Source organism: Phacochoerus africanus, chromosome 6 (assembly GCF_016906955.1).
Source record: "Phacochoerus africanus isolate WHEZ1 chromosome 6, ROS_Pafr_v1, whole genome shotgun sequence".
In the NCBI taxonomy this organism is placed as follows: Eukaryota; Metazoa; Chordata; class Mammalia; order Artiodactyla; family Suidae; genus Phacochoerus; species Phacochoerus africanus.
The window spans coordinates 116,395,088-116,422,157 of record NC_062549.1 but is presented as its reverse complement, the minus strand read 5'-3'; positions in this window follow the sequence as shown (position 1 = coordinate 116,422,157).

The following is a 27,070-nucleotide window of genomic DNA, read 5'->3' as shown; positions in this document are numbered from 1 at the left end:
ATTGCTGTCTTCAAATGTGCTGTGATATAATTGAGATAACACCTGGGATACATTTGTAGCTTATTTTTTTCTTAAAGCAGAAGTATTAGATAATACGAATCTGCTAGAATTCATAGATTTCCTTTCCTTTCAAGAAGAAAACATTATTTCTGAATTTCACCTTGTTTATTGCTCTTGGATGCATTTGTTTTGGAAAAAAGAGATAGTCTTTTACAGTCATTACTCACAGGGATAGATGAGTTTGACAGAGGGTTTTTATTGTCCACTTGAACTTAATGGATTCTAGCACATAGAATGAAATAGAGTTTACACAGTGTCATTTACACTGGCATTAATTTGAGAAGACTCACAGGACTCTCATCGCTGGCTTTGCTTGCCAATATAAAATAAGATCTTTAGATTACGTCTGGCCTATTACTGATCATGCCTAAATGAAAACTCAGCCTTTCAAACTAATAAAACTTTGTGGTCTGGACATGCATGTCACATGTCAGACTAAGTAGGGTTATGAAGTACCTTCTGGAAAATCCTTGCTTTTCTTTCTTTTGAGGTATTCCATTTAATCTTTTTTTTTAATTCAAGTATAATTGATTTACAGTGTTGTATTAGTTTCAAGTGTACAGCAGAGTGATTCAGTTATTCACATGTCTATCCTTTTTCAGATTCTTTTTCTTTATAGGTTATTGAAAAATATTGAGTATAGTTCCTTGTGCTATACAGCAGGTCCTTGTTGGTTATCTATTTTGCATATAGTGATGTGTACATGTTAACCCCAAACTTCCTAATTTATCTCTCCCCACCCCATCTTTCCCCTTGGAAAATCCTTACTTTTTATTATGATCTGATAAACGTCTGGTCAGATTATTTATTACTCAAAGTTATTTTAGTTGTTTTCTTATACAGACTCAAATGACTGCATGATAATCAACTGCATATGATAAACTCCCAAATTAAATGTATCTATTGTATCAACATAGAAATAACTTTACGATAATACCATAACTATCAACACCAGTCTATAACCACATAATTTCAGATTAAATCAGATGAAGTATATAAAAAATGTTTGTTCAATAACGTTACAGAATCATAAAACCTTAGAACTAGATGTATATTTGGGGGAAGATCTCTAAAATCATACCAAATACATGAAGTGATAGATCATTGTAAATAATTTATCATCATAAACTTATTTCACAAATTTGTTGAACATATTTGAAAGATAATACCGTTGCTTCTGTATTGGACCTTTAATTATGATTGTTTTGCTACACATTATTACTGTAGAAATAAACTATTGCAGAAGGCAGTGTGGCTCAAGAGAATTTAAAAATATTATTCATGAAGTTACATAAGGATTTGATAATGATAAATTTTTAATGAAACACAGATAAGAGGCTACACAAGATACAAGACTAAGTTGAAGAAGGCACATATTTTAAATGTGCAAATGGATTGAAAAATGTTTAGTACCTAGCATGTTAAAAAATAATCAAAATTTAATAAAGTTGTATGCATTGAACAGTCAGTTAAAATGAAGATAAATTTGCTTTCTTTCAGAACCCAGTCTAGAAGGAGAGAAAGGAATAGATAATTAAAAGGCAACGTTAGACTTTTGGTACAAGATGGCCAGCCAGCCACATGAAAGTATTTACTCAGTCTCCTGAGTCCACTTTCAAATGGTAGCAAAAGTATTACATTTTAAAACTATTCTGGGGAAAATAAAGAGGAAGCCCCATAGAATAAAATATATCTACACAATTTGGGGGAAATAAAGGAGAAGGAAAATGATTTTATCACAAACTTCCCAGACTGAATTCACATGTTACTATCATGGAAATATTACCCGATTTACATACCTTTATATATTTATTGCTAATATTTTACTTGCTGTAATAGATCTTTCGATAAGGACCTACATTGTTCTAAATATTCAAACTGAATTTGGCAATTCTCTTTTAAGTTTTCCTGGAGACCTTCTTTCCATTGCCTCCCTTTGCCCTGCCCCTTTCAATTTGGAACTGTGGTTCCTGAGGTCTAGTTGAAACACAAAAACAGTATAAATATAAATCTGAAAAAGCAAGACCATGAGGAACTAAGGTAAATACGTATATACTGTAAGGAACTAAGGTAAATATATAAATACTGTAATTAATAACTTGAATATGTAAGAATATATTATATCTATGAAATAGAATAAAATACCTTTAGGGGATAATAAATTATAATAAAGACCTCTTATAAATTATATTTATACATACAAGCATATCATATATGTTTGTATATAATTTATATAAACAATACATAATTTATATCATATATATACTCAACAAAGTAGTAGAAAAATCAATAAATTGTTTAGAAGAAAAAGACATGTTTTGGGAAAATTAAACAGAACCCAAGGATATGAAAATGTGATAAGAAAGAAATACAAGAGAGGGCATCAATTCCCTAAGTAAATACCACATGGAATTTAATAAGAAAAAGTTCCAGAAATGAGAAATATCACAAAATTTTCATTTGGTGAACAGGATTTCACTTGGTTAACACCACACATCTAGATGTGTTATAGAAAATGATCAAAATATCAAAGACTAAGTAACTACTTTTAGTACCATCCAAAAAACTTCCAGAGGAGAAAAGAAACAGAGCAACTATAAACAATAATTAAATCACCATCAGACTTATTAATAATAACTGGTAGGAACTGGGGAAGTCCACCTAAAGACATGGGGAACATTGCTGCTTTGTTTTACTCCCAGCCAAGCTGGAAAATTAAATCAATATTGTACGAGAATCAAATAAATGTATTTCAGATAATCTAAACTCTAAAATTTTAGCTTCTCTATGTCCTTCTTCAAAGTCATTTGAACATATATACTAGCAATTTTAATAAAAAGAAAGTAACCAAGAAAAATATATGACATTCAGGAAAAAATATATATGTATATTTATTTGTGTGTATATATATACATATACACACACACACAAATGTGTATATTTATATACACACACACACACACACACACACACAATATTTTTTTATCCATTCATCTGTTGATGGACACTTAGTTTGCTTCCATATCTTGACAATTGTAAATAATGCTGCTATGAGCATTGAATTGTGTATTTCTTTTTGAATTAGTGCCTCATGTCTGTCAGAATGACTATGATCAAAAAGAATTCAAGTAACAAATGTTGGCAAGGATGTGGAGAAAAGGGATCCCTCACACACTGTTGGTGGGAACGTAAATTGGTGTGGCCACTGTGGAAAACAGTATGGAAGTTTCTCAAAAACCTGAAAATAGAACTACCATTTGAACCAGTAATTCCATTACAAGCAGTAACTATTTTCAGATCCATCAAGATATCAGGAACTAAATTCTGATCAGAAAAAAGATGGCCTGCAAAAAACCTAAAAATATCTTTCTGGAAATTTTTCCAGAAAATATTCGACTCAATAATTTTGTATGTTGTTTTTTTTTTGCTTTTTTTGGATATAAAGAAAAACCAAACTCAAGCCTTCAAACTCTTCCACCGTTGATTATACCTAGTCTGAATTGTGTTACCATTAAATCAGTCAGTGTTCTTCACTATTAGCCCTTCAATGGATCATATGGCTGTAGGAAATGAAGTTGAGAGTCTTGGCTTCATTTGTCAATGGCCTAATGAGGTGAGTGATAGACTATGAAAAAGACCAGTCCACTGATTTCTTGACAAGCAGCCATTCCGAACTCCTCATTAGAGCGTCTCACTCAATCTCTCCTAAAAGTAAAGTGATCTGAATTTTCAATCTGACCAATTATAAGCAATCTAGTCATGGGTTACTCTCAACTAATTTATGTTTCCTCTCTTCCTGTGGGTTACTGTAATTTGGATGTGTATATGTTGGTATTTCCTAAAAAGAACAATTTTTTTCTAGGCTAATCAGTTTAATATGCACTGTTTGTATCAGCAAAATAATCACTCAAGAGCATTCTCTTCACAGATTAGTTCTGAGTTTGGGGATGTTAGAAAAAAAGTCATGTGATGCATATGAACGAAGAAATTGGAAAGATGTATGTCTCACCTCCTCTTAGTCAATTAGTAGTGTTTAGATTTTTTTTTTTCAATCCCATATGTGATGCTGAAGTCCCATTCAGTCTGACAAGTAGGATTTTTTTTAAGTGCTTAAAAATGACCATTTCTTATGGAACTTATGTCTTATATCAAGATTTTTATCATGTAAAACCATCTGCAATGACTTCTTACTTGTGGCTAAATCTGGTGACCATAAACTCTTTCAGAATCACATTCGAGCAAGAGCAAAATTATTTTGTGTGTAATATTTTATTTTTCTGATAGAACATTCCCTTTTATCAACTTTCCCTCCATTCCAAATAGCTAACACTTGCAGTGGGAAGGAGGGAGGTCCAGATATATTAACTCAAGGTATGGACGTTTGCATTTTACTGGGCTGGTTCCTGTATATCTACTTCCTTGTTACTAAGAAAAGGGAATGCTATTTTTCAATACTGTCTCCTCTCTCAAATAATGCAGTTTCACTTTCGTTAGAACCAGTTCTTCCCCAAGATTCACTAGTTCAGTGGTAATTTCTCCAAGAAGTTTTAATGAGGTTTGACCTTCTCTTTTATTTTATGTACTAAATTATTTTGTAGTGCTGCCAGAGGCAGTTTAATAACAGGTGAGTTTCACCCCTCGGCTGATTGTATTTCAGCAGAGGTTGAAGTGATCTCTGTATGTCAGGTTGTTAAATCTGTAAAAAGCTATGTGATCTTTCAAAATGAAAGTCAGTACATCAAGGAGATATAGTTCTTTTTCTTTTTATGGACCTCTTTATATTTGGTTCTGGATAGCTCTGAAAGACCAAAAGTGACTGCTTTTTTCTCTCTACTCCTGTATAGCCATCAAATATGTAAATACAAAAGTCGTCAAAGTAAAATATTCTTATCTTAAGCTTTACAACCTTTCCAAGGAATTTCCAAATTTAGTGCCTCCCTGTGGACCAATGGGGGATTATTAAACTGCAATTTCAAAGCTTTAAAATATATTCACAGTTAGCAATGTCCTGGAGTTCTCATTCTGATTTGTTTCAACATCCACTACAATTCAAAATACTTGTATTATATGTTAGCAAATATATAGATATATGTGTGTGTGTGTATATAAAATATATACACACATACATATACACAAACTCTTTTCTTAAATCTGGATTATTTCAGACTTCCTACCTCCCTCAGAAATCTACTTAATACAATTTAGCATTTCAAGAAAGTTTTGTACTTACTTTGCTCATTCTACATTTAAATGCATAATACCATTTTGCTCACTCATTTGATACTTACTAGATACAAATATGTGCCTACTATGGAATCAGTTAAAGAATTGGAAAAATGAAGTACGAAATGACCTTGAAATGATGACAATCCCTAAAGCCAAATCTGTGACTATCAATTAGATGTCTGACTTCCTCCGTTATGATTCTGTATATCACAATAGTTTATAAAACCCTGTTAAAGGTTACGTTTGGTTTCGAGATTGCGTGCCTCCTCACCATATCACCAGTTAGTACTTTATCATCTTATATCTGAATTATTGCATTAGTCCCCTAAAATATCCCCTTATCTCATTCTTTGAACCATGGTGCAATGGACAACATTATGGTTGCTTGACCAGATATTTTATTCTGAAAACTACCTCTGTCACCAGTGGGGCTGAACTTTAAGGAGCCATGCCTCTGCTTAATGGCCCTGTCTGTGATTGGCCCAACCATAGACACTTGAGACAAAATTGTCCTATGAGATTCTTTCTCCAGCGTTTTGAATGCTGAATTGTAGAGACTTAGTACCTAAATCATTTTAATAACCATTTATTAGAAAGCCCTATCCATCAGCTCTCACATTAAGTTCTCACAAATACCTTAATTTATATACTTCACAAGGCTTGGCTTCTTAGTTCATCCTTAAGTTACAGAAGACACCTCAAAACTTGGTCAATGTGTCATTTTGCTTGACCTAAGAGGAGTTGATTTTTTTTTATTTTAAAAATGAAATTAAAATGAAAACATGACAAATATATTCTCCTAATGCTGCCATCAGAATAATTTATTGAAGAGAGTATTTCTCAACCAAGATTACACTTCAGATATGTTTGGATAACTTTTCAAAACACATATTCCTTGCTTCTGTCTTTAGAGATTCGGAGTTAGTAGGTGAGGAGCGAGACAGCATTCTAACATGCACCTGAGGCTATCAGTCATGAACTAAAATATGATTCTGATCACTTCACTCACTGCTTGTGACTGATTTTATTGATGGCCACAAATCTTTTCAGCCCTCTGCTCAAGACATGGATCCCCCTGTGTACTCCCAGGGTCATGGTTTTCCTGTCACTGAGACTTGTTTTGCCCAATAGATGACATTATGCCAATAAACATACAACTTACACAGTGATAAATATCTAAGTTCTTTAATGTTAAATGAAAACTACTTATTATTTGCTTCTGATTTTTTTTTCTTTACCTCCATTGCCCTCTATTGCTTGATGCTTGCTTTATTTCCAAGTAATATCGCAGGGCTTATAATATAGCAAGATATTTGTACCTCATGCTATTTCCTTTAAACTCTCTTCCACCTTTCAGTAGCTGAATGTCACACATTCTTTAGACTCCTTGTCGTTTCACTCAGAATGCCTTCCTTGAAACATGAAGTCAGAGGATATGCTCTTACAGATCACATTGGTCTATTTCCATGTTAACACCATGCATTATATAATAATTATTTTTTAGGGATTGGACTCTCCAACTAGATTGTTGCTCCTTAAGGACAGGGGACATATTTATTTATTTTTGTTGTTGTTGTTCCTGGCACAAAGTGAGTTATGATAAATATTTGTTAAATGACAGTATTATGGAATTTGATAATCTGTAATCCAAGATGTGAATACTTACAGAAAATGAGGAATATATTTATACTTACTGAACCACTGCTACAATTCAGGAAGTATGGGAGTTTTACATGATGCTACATGTAGAATGAATATTCAAGGAGTTCTCTATATGCTGCAAGGCAGGACTGCTCAGCTTCTATTTGCTCTACATGTTTCACATGTAAGTTCACTACTGTTTCCCACAAACCTGCTGACTAGTGGCGTATTATGAATCTCATGGGTCAAAGCATCTTGAGATAAAAATCACTTAATATACCAAGAAGCTGGTGAGAACAACAACTCTGGCTACTCTATTGTACCAGAGTCCTAGGAGACGTGGCTCCCTTGCTAGCTGAGTCCCAACAAACTTCGTCAAGGACCTACATGTTATTCTCCAAAGGATAGTGAAAGTTACCTTGAATTTGGAAGGCTGGAGAAAAGACAAACCATTTATTGATTGTTATCCAGCCACACGTTAGATCGAGAATTATATTTTCTGTACATTTGTCAGTCACACACACCATTAGATGAGACCATGGTAAAAGCTAAAAGCACTAATTAGAAACCTAGGAGGATGTAGGGGTGACAGACTCATTTGTGAGCAGGACCTGGCCTGGCTGCAGCAGGAAGATGGGATCATGGCAGCCATCCTTGGGTGCAGGCTGTGAGCTGGGCCAGGCTATAGCCCCTCAGTAAACAAATCCTGTGCCTGTTCCACCTGCAGTCTGGCAGATGGCTTTCAGCCATGATCCAGGGAACAGTGTATGGCTGGTGGTTCCAGGTGTGGGACTGCAAAGAGGGAGGTGATGGAGGCCATGCTGGAGCCATACTTCGAGGCTCACCCTCCCCAGCAGGTGTCTGCCTCCTCTAACCCAACACTTGCCTTAACCCCACCTTATTAATTTCTTCTGACACCCCCCCCCAAAAAAAAACCAGAAAGAGTAAAAACAAACCCTTTTTGGCTTATTCTACTTCTTCTGCTATTACTACTATTCCTACAGATAATAATAAATTATAATACTGGAATAAAAAGTAAGCTAGAAGATATGCCGGGGGAAAAACAGCTCTATGCTAGGGCTCCTCCAGGCACATTTTTCTGTATGTTTATGGTACATAAGGGTTAAAACATTTTAAAATATCAGTTCCTGACAATAGTATTGGTAAAATAGAGGGAATGGTTTAAAATGTAAAACTGATTGATTTATTCTTCAAAATCTATTTTTAATATACCCTGTTATAAATTCTGAGAGTGTAAAATTCTCCAGAAAAGATAATTCAAATAAATACATTGGCATCAGTTACTTTAGGGATAAATATTCATTCACTCTCTAGGGGTGAGATACGGACAAGACATCAAGCTGGTTGAAGGGCAATGTTAATACGAATCTCATAAATACATGGCACTGTAAATTGCAATTCTATAAACATTTAATAAAAGTTCACTGTCAAATATCATTTTATTCATAATTCACATATTCTTTTTTACTTAACTGCTGAGTTATAAAATCTTATATTCTTTGAGGAATGAAACTTGAGAATATTTTTCTTACAAAATCAAAAGCCAATCTGCCATTTACACAGAATGTGTGTTTTCAGTGGTTATTTGGTGTATAATCTTTGAAGATTTACAGTCTCCTCACTTGAATTAAGTGCTGCTATTGAATGTTGTGCATTTAAATCTTCATGTTTGCTTTAGTTTATATAAGCATGTTGTTTCTGCAAGCAGTGTTTTCGTGTGGCATCAACATTTTGTTTCGGCCAATGAAGAAGTATTTAATAATGTGTAACACATTGAGTCTTGTTTTCTCCATCTCTAAAATAAAACAAAACCAAAGTGAATAGAAGCACTTTCTAACCCTACTTTAATAAAGATTAGGTAAATCATCCCTGTAATTCAATATCTGAATTGCACATCTAATGATAGTCTAAATGTATGTATTTGGCAAATTATAATTGAGAATGTGAATTGCTTATATATTTCAGTTGATATTTAAATTGATGTATATATACTTTTTGGCCTTCTGAAGTGAAATATCACTCATTGTAATTGATTTAAAGTAAGTTTAAATTTGTTCTATCAAGGATAATCTTTTAGTTTTTATGGAAGAGTATCAAGTAAGTTCCAATAGGATAATTAGTGTATTAATCTGTACACACAGAGATAATGTTTTGAAAGTAAATCTTTTCACCATTTTTATAACTTCTAAAAGCCTGACTAAATATGCAGCCATCCTTTGGAGAGAGACTAATTGAGAATTTATGAACGATCTTTGTCAGCCAAGGTCCCTGTACCATTTCCGTCTCACTGGAGATAAAAGGTCAAGGCTTGAATTTTTGAAACTGAAAAGCAATAATTATGATTAAAAACAACAGTCTAACAACTAGTATGTTTGAAAATATGGAGCTATTTCCTCTTGAAAGGGAATATTTGCAACTTGCCTAAAAATATTAATACTACCTAAGTTGCTTTTAAAGTCTGTCTATGTAGGAGTTCCCATCCTGGCACAGCAGAAACAAATCCAACTAGGAATCATGAGGTTGCAGGTTTGATCCCTGGCCTCACTCAGTGGGTTAAGGATCTGTTGTTGCCGTGAGCTATGGTGTAGGTCACAGACACAGCTCAGATCATGCAGTTGCTGTGACTGTAGTGTAGGCCCGCAGCTATAGCTCTGATATGACCCTCAACCTGAGAACCTCCAAATGCCGCAGGAGGCAAAAAAAAAAGTCTGTCTGTGTGACTTAAGTCATCAGGACTCAGGTTCTAGAGCATAGACCTGCCCAAGGTTCTTTATAAAGCACTGCAGAGGGTACTACAAGAGAATATTAGAAGGAAATCCTGTTGGTCAAGGAACCAAATCTTAGACAGCTCTTGGAAGAAAAGGGGAAGGGGGGTTGGAAAAATGTTTTACAAGAATTTAAGGGAGAATAATTCATCACTTATCTAGTGAAAATGGACCAATTCAGTAACATCCAAGCAGGTTAATAAAGGGGATCTAGATTCAAGAACTGGATCCACAACTAACTGACTATGTGACTTTAAATATATGTACATTTGTTCCAGAACACATTTTCCTAATATCTTCTTTGTAAAATGAAGATGTAGCACTTGACTTATGGTTAAAGTCCCTTCTAGCAGTAATATTATCAGATTCTGAGAAACAAACATCAGTTCTCACTACATAATCTTTGAAATTTTCTGTATTTTAAGTTTTGATGTATTGACTACCTTGTTTGTTAACTTACCTGAAGAGATTCCATTTCTACTGTAAGCACTCACTTGTCATTGAGGCTGAATCCAGATTTAATTTGTTCTTTAATTAATTAATTATTTATTAATGATAAACAGCAGCTTCCAACAAAATACGTTGCTATCATATTCCTCCTGGGACAAGAGTATTTTATTTTTTATTTTATTTATTTTTTTTTTTACTTTTTGCTTTTTAGGGCTGTGCCCACAGCATATGGATGTTCCCAGGCTAGGGGTCAAATCAGAGCTGCAGCTGCTGGCCTACACCACAGCCACAGCAGCATGGGATCCGGTGGGTGTCTGCGACCTATCCCAAAGGTCATGGCAATGACAACACCTGATCCTTAACTCACTGAGTGAGGCAAGAGATCAGAACCTCATCCTCATGCCTACTAGTCAGGTTCATTACCACTGAGCCACAATGGGAACTCCATATTTTATTTTTTAATTGATGGGTTTTGAGTTAAGAAATACAAGACCTTGAAAAAGTTTGTCCAGAGAATAAAAGTGAGGGTAGTGATATGACATCGCTAAACATCTTTTGTTGAACACACACACAGAAACAGACACTAGAAGTACAAAGCTGTAAGAGCTCTAAGGGCTGTAGAGGACAAGAAGTGTGCTGGCAGGAAGAAATCGTCACCACAGGGTTGATATTTGGGCTGAATCTCAAGGCATGATATTATCTAGTCTTCTCTACTAGGAGGTATAAATAAGGCTATTCCAAACCAAGGGCATGGAGATACTCAAAGATGCAGTGGCATCCAAGAGCATGGTACTTAAGGACACTGTTATTGTGGCCATATTTAAAATAATCAATACGTAGACACCCAGGTGGTAAACGTGGGTGGGATGAGAATATGAAGGGCCTAAGCTCTCACACTAAGGAATCTGAACTAGATCCAGACATCCGAAAGCTGGATGTTTGTAAGCTAAATTGCTACATAATTTAATCTTTCCTTTGAAATAAAACTCTGGCAGCGTGGAAGATAGACTAACTAAAGAAGAGAATAGAGAGGGGTGGGGCCAATTAAAAAGTTTGGTTGGCATTCCCATCATGGCTCAGCAGAAATGAATCTGCATGAGGACGCAGGTTCAATCCCTGGCCTCGCTCAGTGGGTTAAGGACCCAGCATAGCCGTGAGCTGTGGTGTAGGTCGCAGACATGGCTCGGATCTGGCATTGCTGTGGCTGTGGCATAGGCTGGCAGCTACAGCTCTGATTTGACCCCTAGTCTGGGACCTCCGCATGGTGTGGGTGCAGCCCTAAAAAGACAAAAAAAAAAAAAAGGTGTTGTCAATAATCATAGGTGAGAGATGCTAGTCTCAGGGGCTGTAGAGAAGATTGATTAGGGAGGCATTTTACAAACTCAAGTTTAGGAACTAATTCGATGCACTGCTGAGAAGTTGGGGGGGTTCACGATTTAATATAACCTAAAATTTTGGGTTTTGCTATTATGGATAGATGCCATTGTCTGGAATCAAAAAATGGAAAGAAGAAGGGGTTCCCTGGTGGGTGTAATGGCTGGGACTTTTCACTGCTGCAGCCTGGGTTCAGTCTCCTGTCCAGAAACTGCGAGCCTGCATCAAGCCCCTGCATGCCCAGCCAAAAGAAGGGAAAGTCAGAACCCCGATGAAGATTTTCACATACTGACATAATGAAGACTAAAATGTGCTATTTAAGCAAGAATATTATTTTATTTTTATAATCAAATTATAGCTGTAGCTTTAGTTCACTAAGATAATGATTCTTCTCTGTTTTTCAGTAAGCCCTGCCATTACAGTTATGCATATGCTAAATAAGAACAGCATTTGTCAAGTCCTGTTAAGCATTTATTGGAGAGTAAAGAACAATATATGTTTGTTTAAAAAAAGAGTGTTTTCTTTGATTTTTAAGGACAGCTGAATGTGCTTCAGGGGTCACACTGTATTAATAGAAGCTTACATTTTCTAGCTAAGGGCTCTGCTGGGCAAGCAGATTCTTTTCAGTAAGGTTCCCACTAGAAAAGGAAAGGGGAGAGAGTGAGAAACTCGGAAAGGAAAAGAGATAGGGAGGGCAGGAAAAAAGAAAGAAGGAACTGATGGGAGAGAAGAAACAGGTGGAGATTGTAATGTGGACACATCGGCCGCTTGTAATGAAAAATAATTGCTAAAGAGAGTACACTTTGTATCTACTTCACTTTCTCATAATCATTATAAGCTATACTTTTGTATATGACTCCATTCGATCGTCTACTTAAACTCAGTAATTTTTGAGGAGTAAGCTTAATCCAATAGATTTTGAAAGCATTTGCTTATCAATGCCCGTGAATCTTATTAAAAAGTTTTATTCTACTGCAGCATTTCAAATTTAAATCCTTTTGTAATAATAATTGCAAAACGTAATCATCTATTTCAATTCTTTCTTTAGGATGTATTTGTTGTATAGTAAAGTAAGGCAAATTTTCTTATGGCAGCTGGTTAAGTGGAATTGAAATGAAGCTAAATAGTGTCATTATGCTCTTTCTATTCTGGCTAATTCTCACTGCTAGGAAAATGCAAAGCCTTCCTTGACTTCAGGCGGACATTTCTCTTAACTGTTCTCTATACTAAAACTGAAAGCCTCTGAAAAGTGAAGGGGCAAAGTCTGGGTATCTACATTCGCCATCGAGTGGCCCCAGAGTATCCTCAGTTGTCACAGTGCATCACACTCACAGGATTCACTTAGATCTGTATTAAGAAAGGAATTCAAATAGAAGAGCAGTTTAGGACTGAGGAGCTTTAGGGGGCGATGTTTGGATCACAGCGTGAGGTTTGCCGTGCTTATTCTAAGGAAGTCCAACATGGATTTATCAGATGGTTGAGAAAAAAGCAGGCAGCTTTAATTTGCTGGAAGAAACCAATACCTGTATTTTGGTTTATATCAGACCCCAAAAGACTAAAGTTCCTGTTTCAGCAGCTTATCTAATAGAATATAGTTCATAAAGTTCTTCTTTTTTGTCCACTGTTTTTAAAGTTTCTAAGATGATAGCTTTAGCAAAAGATACCTGTGAGGAGTACAGTGTAGGTGTTTTGTGAGACATGAACAGTCTTATTTAGAATCTGTGTCCTTTGATGTAATTCCAGAGGGAGATTTATCTGAAATGGGAATGCTAGACCCATTTCTCAGAGCTTTTTTCAATCTTATAAGGAGAACAATGATCTGTAGTGTAAAGTTGAAATTGAATGAATGAAGCTCACTACAATATTCTAAGAGATTTTGCTTTATAGCTAAGAAATTTTGGAGATTTCTGAAAACTAATTCCATGAATTATTTTAGTCAGTTTAGTGGATATTCATTATGGTGGGATAGTTTTGTGTGCCTTGTCTATTCTCATATAAATATTAGAAGTGTATTTAATAGAGATAATTATTTGCTATATATCTCAGATATTTATACACATATATGGCATTATATATAATACACTACTGCATATATAATTATGTCATACATATTGTATTACCATACATACATTATACATACACAATGTTGTATGTATGTATTATATGTGTATACGCCAGTATACTGTATACAGCCAAAGTCATATTCTTCTCATACTTGCCTGATATTCTTTTCCAAGGCTAAAGATGTTTCTTCTACTATCATGTGTCTGTTAATAATAGCTCTTATGACCTTGTGGGATCTTTACCTATTTTTATGTAGAGTGGCTTTAAGAACCAAGGCCTGGGCTCTTTACCACTGTGACCTCAGAACCCCTCACAATGCTTTGTCATTTGCTGGGTCATAAATAATAGATACTTGAGCATATCAGTACATAAAGAATGAATAAATTGATAAATACGTAGTGTTTGAATAGTTTTATATTTTGTATGTACATATTTGTCTAGTGAAGTAAATTCTTGTACCACTTATGCTTAAATACGTAGAAATATGTGAAAGAGATTTCTCATCGTGGCTCAGCAGAAAGGAATCTGACTAGTATCCATGAAGATGCAGGTTTAATCCCTGGCCTCACTCAGTGGGTTAAGGATCCAGCATTGCCGTAAGCTGTGGTGTGGGTTGCAGATGCAGCTGGGGTCTGGTGTTGCTGTGGCTATGGCTGTGGCCAGTGACTACAACTCTGATTAGACCCCTAGCCTGGGACCTTCCATATGCCATGGGTGTGGCCCTAAAAAGACATGAAGAAATATGAGAAAAAGAAGACATGAACATATAAAAATAATTTACATTGGCTTATAAAATGTCTATAACCAGAGACCAAAGCTTATTTAAAATTACTTTTTTAAGTTATCAAAATTTTTAAAAATCCATTATAGGTTCTCATGAAAGAAAATCTCTTTGTTTAAAGGTGACCCATGCTTAGGTCACCTTATTCTATAATCAAATTTAAACTATCTAAAGAGTCTCTATATAGTATAATCAAATGATTTTCAACAAATGTGTCGAAACTATTCAGTGAGGAGAGAACAGCCTTTTCAAGAAATGATGCTCAGAAACTGCATATCCACAGTCTAGACCGTTACTTAACACAGTATACAAAAAGTAACCCCAAATGGATTCAAGACCTAAATGTAAGAGCTAAATCTATAAAGCTGTTAGAAGAAAACATAGGAGAAAAGCTTCACAACATTGGAATGGACAATGATTTCTTAGATTTGACATATATTGATATATATGATATATATTCTTTTTCTCCCATTATCCTCCATCATGTTCCATCTCAAGGGACTAGATAAAGGTCCCTGTGCTATACAGCAGTTTCTCATTGCTTATCCACTCAAAATGCAATAGTTTTCATCTGTTGACCCCAAACTCCCAGTCCATTCCTCTCCCTCCCCCTTGGCAACCACAAGTCTCTTCTCCAAGTCTGTGAATTTCTTTTATGTGGAAAGGTTCTTTTGTGCCATATATTAGATTCTAGATATAAGTGATTTCACATGGTATTTGTCTTTCTCTTTCTCACTTACTTAGTATGAGAGTCTCTAGTTCCATTGATGTTGCTGGAAATGGCATTACTTTGTTCTTTTTTATGGCTGAGTAGTATTCCAATGTGTGTATATATACCACATCTTCTTAATCTATTCATCTGCTGATGGACATTTAGGTTTTTTCCATGTCTTGGCTATTGTGAATAGTGCTGCTGTGAACATAGGGATGTATATGTCTTTTTCAAGGAAAGTTTTGTCCAGATATATGCCCAAGAATGGGATTTCTGGGTCATATGGTAGTTCTATATTTAGTTTTCTGAGATACCTCCATAATGTTTTCCATGGTGGTTGTACCAATTTACATTCCCACCAACAGTGCAGGAGGGTTCTCTTTTCTCCACACCCCCTCCAGCATTTGTTATTTGTGGACTTATTAATGATGGCCAATCTGTCTGGTGTTTGGTGATACAATCAACTCATACAACTACTCATAGTAGTTTTGATTTGTATTTTTTTAATAATCAGTGATGTTGAGCATTTTTTCATGTACTTGTTTTTCATGTGCTGTATATCTTCTTTGGAGACGTATCTATTCATGTCTTTTGCCCATAGGGTTGTTGGTTTTTTTGCTGTTGAGTTGTGTAAGTTTTTTGTATATTTTAGAGATTAAGCCTTTGTCAGCTGCATCATTTGAAAATAATTTCTCCCATTCTGTAAGTTGTCTTTTAGGTTTTTTTTTTTTTTTTTATGTTTTCCTTTACTGTGCAAAAGCTTGTCAGCTTGATTTGTTCCCATTGGTTTATTTTTGCTTTCATTTCTGTTGCTTTTGGAGATTGACCTAAGAAAACGTTTGTAAGATTGTTGTCAGAGAATGTTTTGCCTATGTTCTCTTCTAGGAGTTTTATGGTGTTTTGTCTTAACGTTTAAGTCTTTAAGCCATTTTGAGTTTATTTTTGTGCATGGTGTGAAGGTGTGTTCCAGTTTCATTGATTTACATGTGGCTGTCCAGTTTTCCCAGGACCACTTGCTGAAAAGACTTTTTCCCATTTTGTATTCTCCTTTGTTGAAGATTAATTGACCCTAGATGTCTGGGTTTATTTCTGAGTTCTCTGTTTTGTTCCATTGGTTTGTACATCTGTTTTGGTACCAGTACCACACTGTCTTGATTACTGTGGCTTTGTAATATTGCCTGAAGTCTGGAAGAGTTATGTCTCCTTTTTGGTTTTTGTTCCTCAGGATTGCTTTGGCAATTCTGGGTCTTTTATGGTTCCATATAAATTTTTGGATTGTTTGTTCTAGTTCACAGAATGCACTTTTTAGCCCATCCACTTTTTAGCCCAGCCCTTCCCATCTTTAACTGTAATACCTGCCTAGTGTGAATATTATTCTGCCCTAGGGCCTATACCAGTGAGTTGAAATCATCTAGATAAAGAATTTTGTCTTCAGATCTAACTAAACAGACTTTACTTGGTAGGTGTAACCACCCTTAGCTTGGTAAGTTTTTTTTAAAAAAGTCTCCTGAGGTTAATAGTACAATATGTTCATCTGGGATTCAAGGTACACCCACTCATTGTGCACTTACTTTCATTTGTTTATATTTTCTTTTCAGTAAATTAGCCTTTACATTCTCAAATTCTCACATGAATACTCTATAAAGGAGTTTTATTAAGTTGGCTCATTGTCTCTGTGATTCTGATAATCGCTGCAAATTAAGACTTTGCAACATCTCTGACATTACCTTTCTCTCTGAAGCTAAAGAAAGGAACAGCCATAGTATGAGCCACATGCAACCTTTGTGCCTTTACAAGATTTTTTGTTCTGGAATATTAATCATCTTCTCAATTCTTCTCTAACAAATTGTTGTTCAAAAACTGGGCATTTATCTAGAAATTATATATATGTATATGACTTATGGAAATGCACATGTGGATATACATGTAAATATACTAACATGTTGCAGATGTATTTTACATGCATATGACAGATGATGTTGGTGTGTGATTAGATAGTAAGAGACAATTTTTATTTCATTTTTATGGTGCTTTTGTCTACGGTCTGGTCACAGAAGGCATTCTTTAGAGCTCTTGCTTCTATCACTTCTACCCCATCCTAGTTTGCCAGTCTCTGTATTCATCTACATGGTTATAGATCTATGTGTATTTTATAGTCAGTAAATATTAATCAAAATATAGCACAGTATCAGAAACATGTATTTATCTTATTAAAATCCATTCTTTCTTTTCTCTTTGAACATTTCTTTAACTCAGTAAGGTCTTACTATAGTAACCAGGCACAAAGCTGAGAAGTGCCACAATTACATTGAAAAAGAAAGTCAACAATGTAAATGCTAGTTTTCAGAATGTGATAAGTGCTATAAAATATTATATAAGGTATTCACAGAAAATATAAAATAAATTCTCCTTGGGCACCTACAAAAGCAATCAAATAAAATTCTTGAAAAAAGGTAAGTTTTACTTTAAAAATTTTTAGAAAACATAACAGATTAAGTTAACTCCTAAAACAAAGTAAGAAATTCCTTGAGGCACTTCCCAAGGAAGTACCAAGAAAAAGAGAAAAAATGAGAAGAAGAGAGGTGGGGAGAAGTACAAGCTATAATAGTTTTTAATATTCCAATGATTGTGCACAAAGTTTTATACAAAATTAATAAGAATATAAAAATTAATATTTGCATTTATAAGTCTCTGCTATTACCCACAGATGAAATTAGGGAAATAATGATCATATCATATGTCTTCCATAATGCCATCAAATGTAAACTTCTTTATCTCTAAAATAATAAGGAAAAGTAAAGTGTTTTAACATAGTTTATCAAATTTACCATCAGAATTTAGTGCTAAATTATTCAAGGTGATTATTTTAATTTCTTTTTTCAGATTCAGTATTTTAAGATAAAGTAACAAGTCTAAAATCTGTTGTATTTTATGTTCTGTCAGGGGAATGCTCTCGGATAGCATTACTTCTGAAAGAGAGTAATAATTCATCCTGGTAATAATAAGTTCAGAATTTTCAGTGTCTAAATTTTATTCTAAACCATCACAGAAAGAATTATATTTGGTATGGTTTTAGTGTTAAGCCCTTTTTCTTCCTTTGTAATTCTTGAGAACTTGTGATTACATGCTGAAAACAATCTTTATTAGTGTATTACTTTTCTAGGGCTGCCATAACAAAACACCATGGACTCGGTGACTTAAAAATCAGAAGTTTATTTCTCACAATTCTGGAGGTTAAATGTTGGAGATTTCATTTTGAGGTCTCTCTCCTTGACTTTCAGGTAGCCACATGTCTACTTACAGTTTTCTCTGTAACTTCACTTGCTCTTTCCTCTGGGCCTGCACTTCCCTAGTGTCATTTCCTCTTCTTATCAGGACACCAGTCCGATGGGGTTATGTTCCACCCTCAAAGGCCTCATTTTTACTTTACCACTTTGAAGACCCTATCTTCAAATAGAGTCAGATTCTGAGACATATGAATTTGGGGTCAATACAATTCAATCATAAAAATTAGGTAGAATATTTTATTTACTAGATCATTCAAATCCATTATCAAGATAGCTAAAACTATTTTTCTTATCGTGCTATAGTCATAATTGGAAGCATTGCAGAAATGGTTCTATCATTAGATTCTAAGCCTATAGTTTTTTTTTTATTATTATTCAAATGGTAGAACTATTTGATCTCTGATATGCACACTTAACCTTTAATTTTTAGTTTCCAGATTGTGTGAACCAAATCTAAAGGTAAACAGAAATAGTAGTCATATACTACTACTGCTTTTTCCAGTGTGGATATGTTTGTATCATTTCAGAAGCTTAAGTTGTAGTACTTTCAAGCCAAATAAAAGACATTTAGATTTTTATTGACTAAATAGAAATATTGCTATATTACTATACATGGGATGTCTGTATAAATTCATCCACTATAAACATGTTGTCTTCAGATTTTGCTGATAGTGTTCAGTCATATATTACCTTGAATGAGATCCAAATGAGATGTTTGATATAATAGACTTCATGCTTCAGCAAGTTTTTTTATAATGATGTAGCCCCGTACACTTGAATGATCTAGAATATCTTACCACGGACTTTTAGATAAGGTTAAAAAGTCAGAAATATTTAGGATTCATTTTTAAAAGATTATAAGCACAAGAGATTTAGAGCCTCTGATCCCTATTGTCTATCAAAATAATATTTTGAAGGAAAAATATTTTTTAAAAAGTACAGTACCCTTGAACAACATGGGTTTTAACTGTGTGGGTTCACTTATACATGATTTTTTTTTTCAATAAATATGTTGAGGAGTTCCCGTCGTGGCTCAGGGGTTAACAAATCTGACTAGGAACCATGAGGTTGCGGGTTCGATCCCTGGCCTTGCTCAGTAGGTTAAGGATCCGGCGTTGCTGTGAGCTTTGATGTAGGTTGCAGACGCAGCTTGGATCCCGAGTTACTGTGGTTCTGGTGTAGACCGGTGGCTGCAGCTCTGATTAGACCCCTAGCCTGGGAACCTCCGCGGCCTTAGAAAAGGCAAAAAGACAAAAAAATAAAAAATAAATAAATAAGTTGAAAATTCTTTCAGAAATTTGATACAAATTTGGAAAGTTGAAAAAAATTTGCAGAAAAACCACGTAGTCTAGAAATACTTTTAAAAATTAGAAAAAGCTAGGTGTGTCATGAATGCATAAACTATATGTAGGTACTATCTATTTTAGTATTTATTAACATAAGATATATGGTAGTAAATATACGTAATTTATGTATAATATACAGCTGGTATAAAAAGGCAAAATTTATCAAAATTACGCATGCACTTACATGGTATCATTCTTGTGTCATTCTTGGTCAAGAGAAATACAAACAAAGATAAAGACACTATTAAATGTAACTTCACAAAATTAATTGTAGTACATAACTGTGCTACTGTAATAATTTTGTAGTCACCTCCTGTTGCTATTCCAGTGAGTTTAAGTGTTGCAACTATTTACTTAAATCACCCTGTGGCACTAATCATCTCCATGTGAGCATTTTTTCTCTTGAGTAAATTACATATCATTGGTAAAACAGATCTCCTGCCATCCCTGTGTGTTTTTCATTGTGTATAGTGTAAGACCCGCTACGACATGAACCTTGAATAATACCTTGGGCCTTATACAAATTACCACTATTGATGCTGGAAATGCTTCCAAGAAGAGAAAAGTCCTTATGTTACACAAAAAACTGAATTGTTTGAGATGCACTGTAGATTGAGGTCTGGGGCTTCAGTTGCCCACCACTTTAAGAGAAATGAATCCAGCCTGAGAAACATTGTTAAAAAAATAAATAAATAAGTAAAGGAAAGGAAATTCAAGAAGCTGTTGCTGCAGCTAAACCAACAGGTATAGGTGCAAAACCCTTGTACTTTTTGCAATTACCCCTTTATCTTGTATTGAAAATGCAATCTGCAGGATTGCTATAAGAAAGGCCTACCTATAGACCTTAATATAACTAGAAAAAAAAAATGAAGTCGTTATATGACAACATAAAGCAAAAAGAAAGTGAAAGATCTAAAACTGGAGAATTTAATGCCAGCAAAGGATGGTTTGATCATTTTATAAAGAGGTTTGTCTTCAAAAATGTCAGGATAACAAGAGAACAGCTTCTGTTGACCAAGAAGAAGCAGAAAAGTTCTTTTTCTCACTGAGGAGAAAGGATATCTACCAGAACAGGTGAAAGCAGATGAAGGTGCCCTATTCTGGGGGGAAAAAAAAATACCAAAGAAATGTATTAGTAAGGAAGAGAGGCAAACACCAGTATTTAAGACCGGAAGGAATAGGCAAACTCTACTGTTTTGTAAAAATGCTGTCAGGTTTACTATCAGTATTGCCCTTATCTGTAAAGCTCCTAATCCCAGACCCTTGAAGAGAAAGATAAACACCTGCCACCAGTCTTTTGGTTGTACAAGAAGGCCTTGATTTTCCTGTCAATGCTTTGTCCCTAAAGTCAGGAATCTCCTTGCCAGTAAGGAACTGTCTTTTAAAATTCCTTCATATTGGACAATACCCCTTGCCATCCAGAATCTCCTAAATTAAACACCAAAAGTGTCAAAATGACCTTCTTGCACCCAAACACATCATGGCTAAGACAGCCTCTAGATCAGGGGGTCATAAGAATCTTCAGGGCTCATTCCACATGGCGCTCTATGGAAAGGATTGCCAATGCTGTGGAAGAGACCCTTCATGGAACATCGTGCAAGTCTGGAAGGATGATGCCATTGAAGATGGCATCATCATTATAGAAAGATCTGTGAGAGCCATCAAGCAGGAATACATTTCTGCTCAAGAAAACTGTGTTCAGATGTCACGCATGACTTCACAAGATTTATGACAAAGCCAAATGAGGAACCATGAAAGAGACTTTGGATAGGGCAGAAAAGGTAGGGGGAGAGGTTTTCATTGATACTGATCTGGGAGAAATTCAGGAGCTAATAGACACCACACCAGAGAAATTACCAGACGACAGTGGAGCTAAGTGCTTCCAAACTAGCGCCAGGCAATACAGAAGAAGATGCAGAAGAAGTAGTGCTGGAAAACCGTTAACATTAGACAGTCTGGCAAGATTGCTTTTCACTTATTTTATAAGATGGATACGTCTATGATATATACACTAAAATGAAAGCAAACCATAGGAAAAAGAATGGTGTCTCATAGAAATATTTTTTGGAGAATGAGAAAGCAAAAAAGACAGAAGTTATGATATATTTCCGTAAAGTTACCCTACTTCTCCTGTCCCCTCCATCACCTCCTCCACCTCTGCCATCGCTGAGGCAGCAAGAACAAACTTTGTTCTTCCTCCTCCTCCTCAGCCCACTCAACGAGAAGATGAGGAGGCTGAAGACCTTGATGTGAGATAATCCACTTCCACTGAACAAATAGTGAATAATCATCATGCTGCACAGTTAATAAACTTGTCTCTTGTGGATGTGTGTCAGTGTCTCTGTGCAAAAATCTCATAACTGTACAAGACATTTGTGTCCTCTTCACCGTCATTGCCTAAGTGCTCATCATGTAGAAAATCATGGGCAAGACTCGTATTGAAGTGGAAGCCTATACTTATATAGGCATAAGGTGAGTAATATTTAATGTAAAATTAATAATGTGTTAGTCTTCTTACTGTTTTGTAACTTTGCTTTCAAGGAATTACATTATTGTATGGTATGCCTCTCTCATAATTGGACAAACAAATAGGTATCAGCCTATCACATAGGTAACTGTTTTCTTTTTTTAAGTAACAATGTTTCTACTATTGTTTTATGAATATGATTGGAACATTGTATGCCGTAAGCAATTTATAAGAAGTTATTTATTAATACATAGGCTCAGCTACTTGAAGCAATCATATTGATCATAGCAGGCCACCATAAAGCAATCATATTGCTGCTGCTGCTTTGTTATCAATGTATTAATTGTTATACTTGAGTACAAGAATTTTTTTTCACATTGTCTTATTTTTGTTTTTTTTAAATGATTTTTATTTTTTCCATTATACTTGGTTTACAGTGTTCTGTCAATTTTCTACTGTACAGCAGAGTGTCCCAGTCACACATACATATATACATTCTTTTTCTCACATTACCCTCCAACATGCTCCATCATAAGTGACTAGATACAGTTCCCAGTACTATACAGTAGGATCTTATTGCTTATCCTTTCCAAAGGCAATAGTTTGCAACTGTTAACCTCAGATTCCCAGTCTATCCCACTCCCTCCCCCTCCCCCTTGGCAACCACAAGTCTCTTCTCCAAGTACATGAGCTTTTCTTCTGTGGAAAGTTTCACTTGTGCCATATATTAGATTCCAGATATAAGTGATTTCATACAGTATTTGTGTTTCTCTTTCTGACTTACTTCACTTAGTCTGAGAGTCTCTAGTCGCATCTATGTTGCTGCAGATGGCATTGTTTTGTTCTTTTTTATGGCTAAGTAGTATTCCATTGTGCATATATACCACATCTTCTTAATCCATTATCTGTCAATGGACATTTAGGTTTTTTCCATGTCTTGGCTATTGTGAATAGTGCTTCAGTGAACATACAGTTCATGTGTCTTTTTCAAGGAAAGTTTTGTCTGGATATATGCCCAAGAGTGGGATTTCTGGGTCATATGGTAGTTCTATATTTAGTTTTCTGAGGTGCCTCCATACTGTTTTCCATAGTGGTTGTACCAATTTACATTCCCACCAACAGTGCAGGAGGGTTCCCTTTTCTCCACACCCCTCCAGCATTTGTTATTTGTGGACTTATTAATGATGGCCATTCTGACTGGTGTGAGATGGTACCTCATAGTAGTTTTGATTTGCATTTCTCTAGTGATCAGTGATGTTGAGCATTTTTTCATGTGTTTGTTGGCCATCTGTATATTTTCCTTGGAGAAATGTCTATTCAGGTTTTTTTGCCCATTTTTCAATTGGGTTGTTGGCTTTCTTGCTGTTGAGTTACATTGTCTTATTTTTAATGAGTCAGGTTAGTAATACAAAGAACACCTACAGTGGTTTGTAGAAGACACTATTGATGTACATATATATTGACAGATCATTCATCCTGTAAACAGACCATGTAAATTTATAGTATGGATAAATACAGTAGAGTACTAGAAATGTATTTTCCTATGATTGTCTTAATAACATTTCTTTTCTCTACCTTACTTTATTGTAAGAATACAGCATATAATACATGTAACATACAAAGTATGTGTTGACTGCTTATGTTATCTGTGAGGCCTCCAGTCAACAATAGGCTACTGGAAGTTAAGTGTGGGGAAAGGGAAAAGTTACAATTGGATTTTAAACTGTGGGGAGGAGGGGTTGGGCCCCTAATCCCTGCATTGTTCAAGGATCAACTGTAATTTATTTGTAATTTTTGTCCAGTATTTTCTGTTTATTCAGTACTAGAGAAAAAAGTGGATATTTGCAGTACCTAACAATGTAAAGATAGCTTATGCACAGTGATTGGGACCCCATAGCCACACATGCCAGGCCACTGTTCCATATTTATTTTGTTATGTGAAAGAAAACAGCTAAAGTCTAACTTCCTGGACAGGCAGTATAATGGTGAAGATGGACATAAAATCTACAGACAAAGAAATTCCACAATATTTTGAATCTTTTATAAATGCATATTTGGGATTTGAGATAAACTTTTGAGTAACACAATCATATACAGACAAATTCTTCTGTAACTAAATTGACTTGAGAAGAACTAAAGATGATGGGGCTTTTCTTGGTTTTTTTTATCACTTCCCCCACCTCAAAGTTTTCAGGATTTTCTCTTTATCCCTCTTTACACCAGTCTTTTCTGGTCTATGACACCGCCCCTCCCCTCCTTGGTGCTCACTCTCAGTCTCATTAAAAGATAAACTTGATCCCCTTCTACTCACAGGACACTTTTGACACCAAATGTTTGGGTTTTCCACACCAAGCAATTCTCTCCAATTCTCTGTGGATACCAATTTGTTATCCTGAAACTTCATTCATTCTGGCACTAAACATCCAGCATTAGTACAGAACTCACAGGTTAAGGGCTCAGTCCCACAAGACCACTCCGACTTCATGTGTCAATTGCTAATCTGTACTTTCTCTACTTTTGAGAACCAGCTGTAAATTGGGGTTTCCCATGGCCTCTTCCTCAGATTTGATAATTTCCTAGAACAGCTCTCAGAACTCAAAGTAATGCTGTATTACATTTACTGGTTTATTATATAATAAAAGACAAATAAATAATCAAATGAGGTGGATAGCACAAGCTATAGGGAATGGGTACAGAGCTTCCACACTCCTGCTGAGTATGTCATCCTCCCAGCACCCCAATATGCTCACGAATGCAGAAGCTCTTCAAAACTCATTGTTTTGGGATTTTATGGAGGCCTCATTACATAAGGGTGGTTGATGAAATTATTAGGCATTGGTGATTAAGTCAATATTCAGCCCCCTCCCCCTTCCCAGAAGACACTGGGTGGGGATAAAATTTCCAACCCCCAGTTACATGATTGGTTGTTCCTCTGGCAACCAGTCCCAGTTCTCTGAGTCACCTCATTACCATAAGCTCAAGTATGGTTGGAAGGGACATATTATATATAAATAACAAAAAATGCCCCTCTCCCTATTATTACTCAGGAAATTCCAAAGGCTTTAGGAGTTCTGTGCCAGGGACTGGGGTAAAGACCTAGTATATATTTCTTCTTGTATCACTCATGTTTATAAATATTAGTTATGTGCTGATGACTTCATGTTCATATCTCCAGCCTTGACCTTCACTCTGAACTCAATTCTCCTATATATAACCACCCATTCAATGTCAATGCCTAGTGGGTATCTCAGATTTAACTTGCTCACCCTGTATCCTGCTTTTTTGACCAAACCTTCCTCTCTCCTACCCTCCCTCATTTGGAAATTGGCCCTGCTATTCACCCATGGCCCATATTTAAAATCTTATCAGATCTTCCTTAAAGATCATTCTGTAAAGCCAGTTAGTGTTTTTAAAAATATTGTCATTGACTGGCTTTATGAAATAATCTTTCTGGAAGAAAAAATACCTTGCAATCAGGCATATATGCTATGTCTGTTTTGTGTCTATAAATTCTCTTATGCTACCAACTGCAGGAAGTCAGAGACTTTAACCATTTTTCATACTTCAGCAATACAAATATGTGGTATAGATGAAACTGCTACATGTGACATCATATGCTTGTGGGTTCAGTTGTGTGCCCCACAAAAGTTATGTTGAACCTAATCAGTGAAACCTGTGAATGCAACTCAAGGCTCCATCAAGTAATGGCTCTGGCAATGGGAATAGGGCAAGCAGTGCTTACATTCCAAGGACAGGGGAGCCGGTAAGGAGCCTCAAATGGCCTGGTTTCAGCTTGAGGGTCAATCAGTGGTCACACTTTTCTTGATCACCTCCTCCAATGCTTCTTCCTTCATGAGGAGCTCTTACTATCCCATGTGCCCTCTCTTCCTCAGTGTGCCCTGGACTGTCAGCAAGAGGTTTCACTAGCATGGAGGTGGATCGTTTGGTGGCTGTCTGACTGCATTGGAAGCAGACACCATAGCAACAGTATAGGCACATGCAAGAGAAAACACAGAGTAAAATAATAGTTCCAAAAATAAGTAACATTTTTTTCCCATCAAGAGCCCCATGATTTGAACTACTAAGGCTTCTAGGCGGGGGTTTGAATCACACAGGGTGTTCACTTGCATCCTCATATGATTTAACAAAAAGGATACTTTAGCAGACTCATCAGGCATGAGCACAGAACATTCCGTTTGCAAAGTGGAACAGGTGCAGCCCTTGTGAGGCAGTAACAGTGTCCAAAACCATCCTATTGTGGAGAACAGCTTTTCTCATTAGAGACATTTTGGTGCTCGGTAAGAACAGGCTTTGTTGGCTATCATTTAAGGCTTGCTGGGTGAGTTTAGTAAGGGCTTCTGTGTGAGATATAACATCCTTTAGGCCAATGGAGGGGACAAAGACAGTGGCCAAATGATCATGGTAGTGGAAAACAGAGCACGTCCATCTGGCCTTGAGAAGAGGGAGGATGGCAGCTTTAAGACCTTGACCTGGTCATGCACACTGCACATGTTGGCCAGGAGAGGCAACACTGTCAAGGGTGAGGAGATGGACTGGGCCAGGATGTGCCAGGCGAAGCTTCTCACTTTTTCCTCTTTCTTGGTATTGTTCCATTCCGGGTGTAGTATATTTCAATAGGTCCGGTTTGTAGCAGGACGAGGGGATCTCAGTGGAGACTGAGTCCCCTTCACCCACTGGTGCAAACTAACTCATCCATCCCAGTGGATGTCTCGTTGCAAATTCTAGTAGAAAACTCCTTTCCCAGACATGATGGAGCTTGGTGCTCTCAACAGCATAGTACATTGATCCACAGTGAGAGTTGGGCAATGGCTATTTTCCATGACTTTCATAGTTTTATGACATTAGATGTTTGGCA